At 41.8% G+C, this 10,419-nt stretch overlaps 1 long non-coding RNA gene across 1 annotated transcript; it reads right to left on the reverse strand.

Moving 5' to 3' along the window:
* Positions 1–2,224: 2,224 nt before the first annotated feature.
* Positions 2,225–9,914, reverse strand: LOC140707069 (uncharacterized). The gene is made up of 4 exons (XR_012087064.2): positions 8,249–9,914; positions 6,849–6,911; positions 5,595–5,735; positions 2,225–4,561 (listed from the first exon to the last, which is right to left on the reverse strand). It is a non-coding gene; the product is annotated as an uncharacterized LOC140707069 (long non-coding RNA).
* Positions 9,915–10,419: the final 505 nt, after the last annotated feature.

Below are 10,419 nucleotides of genomic sequence, written 5' to 3' on the forward strand. Positions count from 1 at the left end.
GTTTCTATCTCCATCAGCCAAACATCCGGTGCAGTTTAGCGGAGAAATAAGTCAGAAGATAGTGATTGAAATTACTCATAAAGGGCCAGATGGATCACTTTCTGTCGGCAAAGTCTCAATTTCAATGTGATTCGTCCTGCCTTACTGAAATCAAAAGGACTTAAAAATGTGACTTTGTCTGGATAGTGCCTCTTAATCTTTTCTGAAAATTAGGCAGCCTGAGGAATGCAAGGTGGGGTTTTATTTGCTTTTAAATTGTGTTTACATATTTGTTCTTTGTCTTCCAAGATGTCTGTAGTGCAGTGAGGTATCCTGTAAAGCAATCTCCCAGCGCCGCTGTTTATTGTGCTTATTAAATATGTTATAGGTACACTACCTACTTTCCATTTTATTTAGGAATTGGTGCCACATACCAAATATGTCTCTAATTTTGAGCTTCTCTTCCTTATTGCAGGTGTACTATTTATGTTCTTTTAAAATGCAGTTTCACCACTTCAGTAATACAGTACTGACTTTTAGATATTTATTGTAATTTAGGAACGAATAATGCTCATACTGAAAACATGGGTGCAAAAACCTGTGTACCTTTTTGTTTGTTAAACATTGGGGGAGATGTGCATCTGTTAGTAAAATAAACCACAAGCAATAGCTTGGGTTTGCATGACAAAGTCTTCAAAGAGAGCCAGTCTGTTAGAGAAATGGTATTTAGAGCCAAACAATGGCTAGTAGTGACCACCAGAGATAACTGGTTTTATTTAGATCTGAATGACCCTAAGTACCCAAAGGCTCAATATGGGAGGGGGCCTCTTTGCCTCTTTCAAAAGTGCATGTCTGACATTTATCAATAAAGTTGCCAGGTGTTTGTTGCAGCCTGTAATATAAGCATTCACCTGCTTAGTAAGCTGAAAAACAAACTTACTTTTGTAATCAAGAAGCCGGCAATAAAAGTGGGAAGGGTAATAAAATCATGCTTATCTCCTGCCCAGCAACAGAACTGGGGCTTGGGTGATTTACTCTTGTGCCTGCATAAATACACAGAGAGGCCAGTATAACATGGCAGACTGTTAATGGACTGAACAGGGCAGAGATGGGTGGCCATTTGAGGCAGGACGGGCAGTGCTCCCTAGCCAGAATTCACCATGTATTTTATTCCCAGATGAAGAGCATTTTGACCCTGTAAAATTTATAGTGGGTGCACATAATTTAATGGGAGTTTCTCATTATGTGGGTATATCCATGTGAATATGACTTTAACATTATTATTCCAGGAGGTATTGACTCCAGCTATGCTTCTTAGTCTATATTTTCAGCTTGGGGAAACTACCAGCCATGTGTGTGTGTGTTTCAGATACAACCTGCAGAGTTTGTCTTTCTCCTGGAAAGAAGTAATTAACATCTTTTATTACAGTCAACAGCCAGTATTAAACAAATATCTCCTGAAATGAAGTGTGTGTGTGTGTGTGTGTGTGTGTGCGTGTGCGTGTGTGCGAGAGAGAGAGAGAGAGAGCATTTGCTAATTCTCCTCAAACTGATAGTGACAACAGCAACAATCTAGGTTTCCTCTTGAGTGTGCTCTGCCGCTTCATTCTTTGCCATTTCAGTCCAATCAGTTAAGCTTACAGAATAATAAGAGTACAGGAGGTACCATCCAAAAGTCTCTGCAGGAGGTTTTTCCATGGGACAGGAGCTGCAGACTTTTCCCTTATATGTCTTCTTTTTATACATTAATATAATAAGTATAGAATGGAGAAAGCCTCGTGGCGCAGTGGTTAAACTGGTGTACTGCAGCTAAAACTGTGCTCACGACCTGGGGTTCAAATCCCAGGTAGCCGGCTCAAGGTTGACTAAGCCTTCTATCCTTCCGAGGTCGGTAAAATGAGTACCCAGCTCGCTGAGGGGGCAATGTGTAGCCTGCATAATTAAATTGTAAACCGCCCAGAGAGTGCTTGAAGCGCTATGGGGCGGTATATAAGCAGCACACTTTGCTTTTGCTTTTTGCTTTATACATTAATATAATAAGTATAGAATGGAGAAAGCACTCTGTCCCCTCTCAGCAAACACTCATGACACTGTGATAACATGAACTGTTTAATGAGAAAACAAAAATGCATTGGCACCTTAGTGACATAATGCCCCTCAAAGCTAATGCCACACTAAACAGCCCAAGTTGAAAAGCTAAAACATTGTTTTAAATAAATGCCATTAAACACCGTCAGATTTGTACTTTTATTTGCCTACCATTAAGAGCCTAACATGGGTGATTTTCTGTGACTATTGACAAAAACAGAGTTTTCTGCTATCGGCTAACGTGCAAGTAATTGTAAGATAGAAATGCAGTCTTTAATACTGTCTTTTTCATCAGACCATGAAAGCAGCAATCACTATTATAGCTAAGTCAAATCTGGGACACAATCAGTAAAATACTCCAGCCCAAAGTTTAGTGACCAGCCGTGTGGAAAGAAAGGTCAGTGGGTCATCACTATTTGCATTTGGCTGCCAGGGAGGCAGGACTTTTCAGCCACGGTGAAGCCAGCTCCCTGAACGGAGCAGCTGCTGGCACTAGGCAAACTGACTGACGAATAAGCACATGATGCAAGATTAAGTTGGTAAGGACTGAAACTATTGCATGACATGGGGGTGGAGTGAACAGAAAGCCCTCACCTTCCTCCTGCTTGATCACTTCTTACCTCCCTTTCCACCTGCTACCCAGTCTGTTTCTTCCTTACATCTGCTTTGAGAGAAGGGTGTCTTGCCCTTAGCTCTTTTTACAGGGCTAGCGGAAGACATTTTGCTGCCTAAATAAAAAGTGGAGCACTCTCACCCATTTCATTTTACATAATCTGGCGGACTGGCAGTTTTCACTTAGTTCAACACTGGGTGATGACTGGGAGTGCCCTCCAATTACAGCTGCGGCATCAGGCAGGTTTCAGGGGGCCCAGGGCAAGGCTGTGGAGTCCAGAAGAGCCAGATGTTGCATCTGCTGCCTAGGGTGATCCGCTCCATTTGCCTGATGATAGGGCCAGCCCAGACTCTTTGTTTCAGCATAAGCAGTAGTGGCATTCTTCCTCATGGTCAGCAAGGAGGAGTTCCCAGCAGGGATTTTGGCCAGTTTTAGGGTCCAAGTCCCAAGTCCAAGTCTTTGGTCCCAAGTCCCAAGTCCTGAGCCCTAAGTCTGAGTCCCTATTAAAAACAAGCTATTTTCCCCAGGGGGAAAAAAAAAGGAAGTGGATGAGTGGGTTCCAAGTTGAGTCTTAGTCATTGAAAGAAAAGCCTGAGTTGGATTCAAGTCAAGTCACCGGTGCAACTTAAGTCCGACTTGACTGAAGTCTCTATCCCTGGTTCCCAGACCTTTTTATTCCAGATAGCTAGCAGCTGCACCGGAACTGTTAGAGAGTGAAAAGTAAGGACTAAGGAAAACTTCAGAATTATGGTCTGGTTGATGTATATGATCCATCTGCAGAGATGGCAAAGTGGAGAATAAAAGTAATATACATTGTTGTAAAAACATGTAGGGCCAGCCCAAACCATGTTTAAATCCATGAAGTAGATGAGGAAATTGTTAACACTTCTCAGTATAATGTACAGTATCCAATCAAATCTGTAAGATCCTTCCAGGAGAAGCTCTCCCCTGGAATTACCCTCCATCAAACATAGATTTTTAATGGGTGTGTGTGTTCAAATTAAGAGTCCAAAAATTATTTTATAATCTTAGAACTGCAGATCATTGAGTGCAGCCCCTGTCAGGGGAGCACAGTGGGGAATTGAACTCCCAACCTAAGCCACTGAGCAATCCAGTAGTAAAGGTAACTGGATAAGTCTATGTCAACATATTAAGAGCAGGTCTTTTGTAAATTGGATGACTGTTAATTGCCCAATCAAGACCAAACATACTCCAAATACTTTGCAGTACAACAGGAATGCCATGCACCAATATACTGTTCTTGGAAAAACCCATTACTCTCCTAGTTGCTGCAAGGATAGCAAATAAACCCATTGTATGATCAAATGGTGAAAAATCACACCAGAAGGGGTCATTTTGCTGGCAGCAATACTGTATGGTTTACAGCGACTTTTCCATCTGTGCAGGAATTGCTGCAGCCCTGCCCCCTCCCCTAAAAAGAGTAACACTCCTGCTTGACCAAAAAGGTCCTGTTTGCACTCAGAGCAGGGTTAGGCTAGTTTGCTGTTGCCCAAAGGTTGTGTGATTGCTGGGAAATAGCTCAAATTGCACCATGCTCCAAGCAGTCCAAAATGTGAGCTGTTTCCCCACCTGATCACAATCCCAGATGAAACAACGGATGATGGAAAAGGATGGCAGATGATGTCATAGTCTCTGCTACTCAAAGTCCTGGGATTTCCAGCTTGCAAGCCCTGACTCCACTAGGCTGTCTAATGATAGGACCAGCTTTGCAAACAAAACATGACAATCTCAATGGATCCAGTCCTGGATTTTCTGATTGTTTCAGTCCCTAAAATTCCAGATTTTAAATCTGTCTGCACTGTATTTCTTCTTGACAAGCAACTCTTCATTCTGAGGCTCTGGAGGCTGAGCAGTAGATACCTAGTGGTTTGAGAAGACAAATACTGGCATTATAATGATTCTGCTACGTGACCACAGGGAGGTCACAAAACTGAATGCCTAAGTTATGGAGTCACCAGTCTTGTGTACCTAGTGGTGAGAAATGGAGTCAATCCGTTCTTGTTGCTAAACTAACAGGAAAAATGAGATCGTCTTACATAAGAGAGGCACGGTAGGGACAGTGGGAAGGATCTGAGAGGAAAAGACAGGTTGCTTTAAAGGGGTTTTCACATTCAATTAGGCTGTTTGCAGATGGTCACACTTATAATATTAGTACTAGATCACAATCTTTGCAGACGAATGTTACTATGAAGATAGATACACACTGTCTCTATGCTGCTTGCCTACTTTTAATCTCCACCCAAAATGCACTGCATTGCTTCCCTTACCCTTACAAATCTACGCCTTTGATAGCTACTAATTTGTTGTTCACATACATGATGTACCAGCCTCTCCACTCCCACACCCCTTTCTCTCAAGAGCCTCCAACTGTCTACCTGGGATTGCCCTGATTTGAACCTGTGTTTAAGCCCTCTGTCCCTGGTTGCCTGTCCAAAATGCCTGGTTTTCATCTTGTGAACCTCATCCTTTAGCACTTCTCTGCATTGTGGCTAGGCTAAGGATATAGATTTAAGATGTAAGGTACAGGCTTAAAATAATAGTTCTATTTCACAAGGGATGATGTAAAGTAGTACAAAGAGGTGGGAGCTAGGAGTTTTTCTTTCAGAATTCTCACCACTATCGGCCCTCCCTACGGTACAGTATTCTTTGGGGTAAATCATGATAATTAAACTGCTTTGCAGTCTCTGCAAAATTGTAATGCACATTTCTACCAGCATACAGTATCTGTGAAAATTCTCAGTCATCCAGGTGAGGTTATCTGGAAGTTGAGTCACAGCATCTGGACTTCTTTCTTATTAGGTTGAAACGTTTCACTACTCATCTAAGTCACTTCTTCAATCTGAGGAGAGTTGGTAGGAGACCCCTGATATATCCTTCAGTTGGTTTCACTTACCCCTGATCTGAATAGGCTCCTTAGATGGACAAAAGAGGGGGTGTGTGAGTGAAAATCCCACTTCTGTAGTCCTTCTCCACGGACTGTCATGTGTCCTTAGCAATTGTTAACAGTGGTCTTTCTGGTGGGTGTGGTCCTGATCTTTCTGTAGAAGGATGAAAAGGCAGCATGATAGGAGACAGATTGTATCTAAGGCCACCACCCCTGTTGAGTGAAGGGTTTTCTATATGCACAAGAATGGCCTCCCTGACCCCTCTCTCAAACCACCTGTCTTCTTGTCCAAAATGAGTACATCTTGAACATCAAATGAGTGTCCTTTGTCCTTCAAATTAAGGAACGCTGCTGACTGTGGCCCTAAGCTGTTGCCCCTTCTGAGCTGGGCCATTCTCCTGTTTAGTGGCTGTTTGATTTCTCCAGTGTAGAGCTCCAAACACTCTCTTTGCATTGGACCACATATACTATATTGCTCCTGTTGTGTTTTGGTGTTCAGACTTTTGGGTGGACAAGTCTCTGCCTCAGTGTGTTTGTGTGTTTGAAGTTCAAGGATATGTGGTGTTTACCAATATTCCAGCCAGCCACTGGATCATGTAATTAAAATAAGTTAATAAAATATTTCTAATGTGTCTGATATATTCTTAAATAAGCATTTTTCCTGTTTAAATCATGGTGTCCACAGTAGATCTAGATGCCAGTTTTCTGCCCCCAGGGCTACTCAGATAGCCAAAAGATGCAAAAAAGAAAAAGAAAGAAGGAAAGAAACTGGAAATAGCTCAATGTCTACCTGTACTTTTGGAAAATGATATTTTTCATGTAAACAGTGTAAAGGGGACAATAACCTATTGAAAAGAGGAATCACCATTCCTGGAGACTTCTAGGAATAGAAGCACCTTTTTTTTTTTTCCTGGCAAAAGAGGAAGCATGGATCTTCAAATGCAGTCCCAGAAGTTGTGCTTTGCCCATTTTTGTGTTAAATGGAGTTTGTTTTAATACCCCTCCCCCCACAATATCCCTCACTGAGCAGAATGACAAATGGAAAGCTGTTCCTGTACTTTCTGATATACCTTTTCTCCTCATTCAAACCTTATTCTTCACATTAAAAGTTTAAAAAGTTAATGTTAAAATTCAAATATGTAATGGATGTACATTTTCTGCCTGTGTCATGGGCAAAACAGTCCTGTCTTGTAGCCCAATACTCTTAAATGGCAAAAAAACAAAACAAAAAAAACCACACACAAAAAAAAACTGTTTACATACCATTGTACACGTTCATTGCTGTGCTGCTGTTGAAGGGCGCAGTTGTCCCAAGGTGACCCCACACTAGAGACAATACAACACTGTATTTAGGGCATGCAGTCTTCCAGTATAATGGGGACACTTATTAATGTTTTAACCTAAAAGGAGTACAGTACTATATCATATTGGAGCTGTAAGGGCTTCAACAGAGATTATCAGGTCGCAACATGAGAGGAGTACAAATACTGGAGCCCTAGAATATACAGAAACCAAACAAGCCATGCAGCTTTATTTTTGCTTGGTGGTCCCCAAATTTGGGTCCCCAGATGCTTTTGGGTTACAATTCTCAAAAACCCATTTACCACAGATGTGAAAAGAATATCTGAGGATCAAAGTTTGGGATGATGAATACAGAGATGGAGGGAGGGAGGCATATGTTGCTTTAACAACACCCACTTTGGTGAAAACAAAATAAAAACAAAGGATCTCACTAATGAGGAAATCAGTTTAAAAACCAAGCATCAAAGGATGACAGAGCCAAAAATCAAAGCATAACAGTGGCCAAGACTGTCCAGCCATGGTACGCTTTATCACTTTTTGAATTTCTCACCCTAGAATATTTGGGGAAAGCAACTGGTCATTTGGCCAGTTAAGTCTGGCTTCTACCAGCTTCCAGCACTTGATGTTTTCCCCAGGTAACCTGTGATCCTTGCTGTTGTCCTTCACTAGCTGAATAGCATTCTACAACATCTTATGCATTAGCATTTACAGCACCTTAAGCAATGGGCATAGAAAAGAATATTACTATATACCACACTATACTTCATTGCTGTTCTTATTTATTTTTATTTAAAATATTTTTACCCCACCTTTTTCCTTGAGAAGGGCCCAAGGCAGCTTACAACAGTGAAAGACAACATTTAAAGTTGAAAACAATGAGTATACAACAATGGTTAACATAGTTAAAACAGAATATTTAAAGCTAAGAGAAGACTCCCTGAGAAGAGAAGACTCCGTGGAAAAGATCCTGAGGTTGGGAAAGTGTGAAGGCAGGAGGAGAAGGGGACGACAGAGGACGAGATGGTTGGACAGAGTCATCGAAGCGACCAACATGAATTTAATTCAACTCCGGGAGGCAGTGGAAGACAGGAGGGCCTGACGTGCTCTGGTCCATGGGGTCACGAAGAGTCGGACACAACTAAATGACTAAAAACAACAAAGCTAAGAACAAAGAGTAAAGAGGCATCTTACATCATTAAAAGGCAATATTAAAGCTAAGAACAATAGGTATAAATTTTTTTAAAAAGGCAATGCTACTCTGAGAACACAAGTAGTACTAAAAATCCAGTCAAAGCAGTAATACATAACAATCCATCTAAAAAAGTCACACACAGGTAGCTAGTTAATGAGGGAAGGCTTACCTAAAGAGAAAGGTCTTTGTCTGCTTGTGGAAGGACAGCAAAGATGGGGCCAGCCTGGCCTCCGGTGGGAGGGAGTTCCAAAGTCTGGGTGCAGCAACAGAGAAGGGTGCTCCACTGAAGTAGCCACTGTTCTACTGTGTAGAACAGTAGCCAGATCAGATCTCTCAAGAAACAGATGTAGCTGGCACACTAGTTTTTATTGTGCAAATGCACTTCTGGCCACTGCCAAGGCCTGGCCGTCCAGGCTCAGGGATGAAACCAGGAACACCCCCAAACTGTGCATCTGTTTTTCCTTCTACGTAAGTGCTTCAGACATGTGTCTCCCAAGGGGTTACACACATCTAAATATAGTCAAATTCAGTTTCTTTTAATAATCATGTGCTTGCCTGAGCTACACAGGCTGGCTCTACTCAGAGGAGACACAATGGGGAAACGAACTTCCAACTTCTGGCTCTGTAGGCAGATAACTAAACCACTGAGCTATCCAGTTTCTTTTAGTAGCCCTTTATAAAACCACTAAAAATACCATTAAGAGGTGAACTTTCATTAGACTCAACATTAGTAGCAGGGGAGGGGAAACAAAAATAATCCTGGCTAAATAACTGAAGCCACTGGATTTGAAGTTAAACTAATCTTCCAAGGAGAAGACTACATGCTTGAATTGTGATATTATCTACCTGAAGGGAGAGAGGATCGATTTCTTTCTCCATCTCTGCAGACAAAAGTCTGCCAGGCACTCAGTGAATTCTCCATTGCTTTTTATCAAATACCCCCAACTCCTTATCTAAATGCTGTTTTCTAGTGTAAATGTTGGCTGACAAAGGACAAACAAAAGGAAAAGTTTTAGAAATCTGTATGTTTCTTATGAGGCAGGAAGTTGGGGGCTACTGCAGCTTGTCCCATGCCACAGCCCATGAACAGAATCTGTCTAGATGGCCAGATGCTACACAATGCACATCAGACCAGAGAGATTGAGAGAGAGGATGAGAGAGCCTCAGATTCTCAGCCTTGGGGTGTGTGTGAACCCATTGCCAAACATATTTGCAGATGTCTTAATCTCAGTCAGCAGTAGCCAAGACATGGCTCTAACATTAACTGGCTACTAGGTACAAGCTAAGTTTGCTTCTGGGGAAATTTTACTGGCAAATACTGTAAAGGGAAGGGCTGCTTTCGTGCCTGAGTAACCTGGCAGCCAAGCCCAACTTCATTTGGTTTGCAAAGGGCTGCATCTCATGTTAAAACTCAACCCCTTGGCAAGAGATTGATCATATGGTGCTGGACAAGGCAGCATAAGATGGATGCTGTTTTTTTGTTTCGGGCTACCTTTTGAGGCTTTACTAGATAACAAAGAATGTGAAGTTAGTTTCCTCTTTTTAATGTTGTGCTTGTTTCATATGCTTTATGTACAGTGGACCCCTGACTTACAGACGGCTTGACTTACAGACTTTTTGAGTTACAGACTTCTCTGGCCACAAAATTTAGGTTTGACTTGCAGACTGAGATTTGACTTACAGACCAGAAAAAAACCAAAATGGAACAAAAACGGCCTGTTACGGGATTAATCGGTTTTCAATGCACTGTAGGTCAATGGAGACTTGACTTACAGACTTTTTGACTTGAGAACCGCCTTCCAATACGGATTAAGTTCTCAAGTCAAGACCCCACTGTATTCCCAGGGACAGCAGATCCTGTCTGCAGTTGTGCTACAAGAAGTGATTGCATAATGTTTAAGTTAATAAAAGCCTGTAGTAACAAAAAGGTATTCTACCAGACATTTATTGAGAAATAAATTAAGCTAGAAACTGGCCTAAGACCCCAGAATCTATAATCCCTATACTCAGTTTTCATTCATCACAATCCACACATAGATGGACTGCTTTAAACAAATAAAGAGTCTACACTAGAGAGGGGAAAGTGTTAAAGCTTGAAAAAGTGTTACTTTTATGGCCTACAACTCCCAGAATTCCCCCAACCAGCTGGGAGATTCTGGGAATTGCAGTCTGCAAAGATGCAAAATTCCCAAGCTGTAGGAAGTATGGGGGAAAAAACACAAGAATATAAAGGCTGAGGGGGTGGGTGGGCTGGCTGGTTTAGAGAGAAAATCACAGATAAATGGCAACTGTGATTGTTTGCTGCTGAGCACACACACACAGACACCACTAGCCACATGG

This window comes from Pogona vitticeps, chromosome 4, assembly GCF_051106095.1.
Source record: "Pogona vitticeps strain Pit_001003342236 chromosome 4, PviZW2.1, whole genome shotgun sequence".
Classification (NCBI taxonomy): domain Eukaryota; kingdom Metazoa; phylum Chordata; class Lepidosauria; order Squamata; family Agamidae; genus Pogona; species Pogona vitticeps.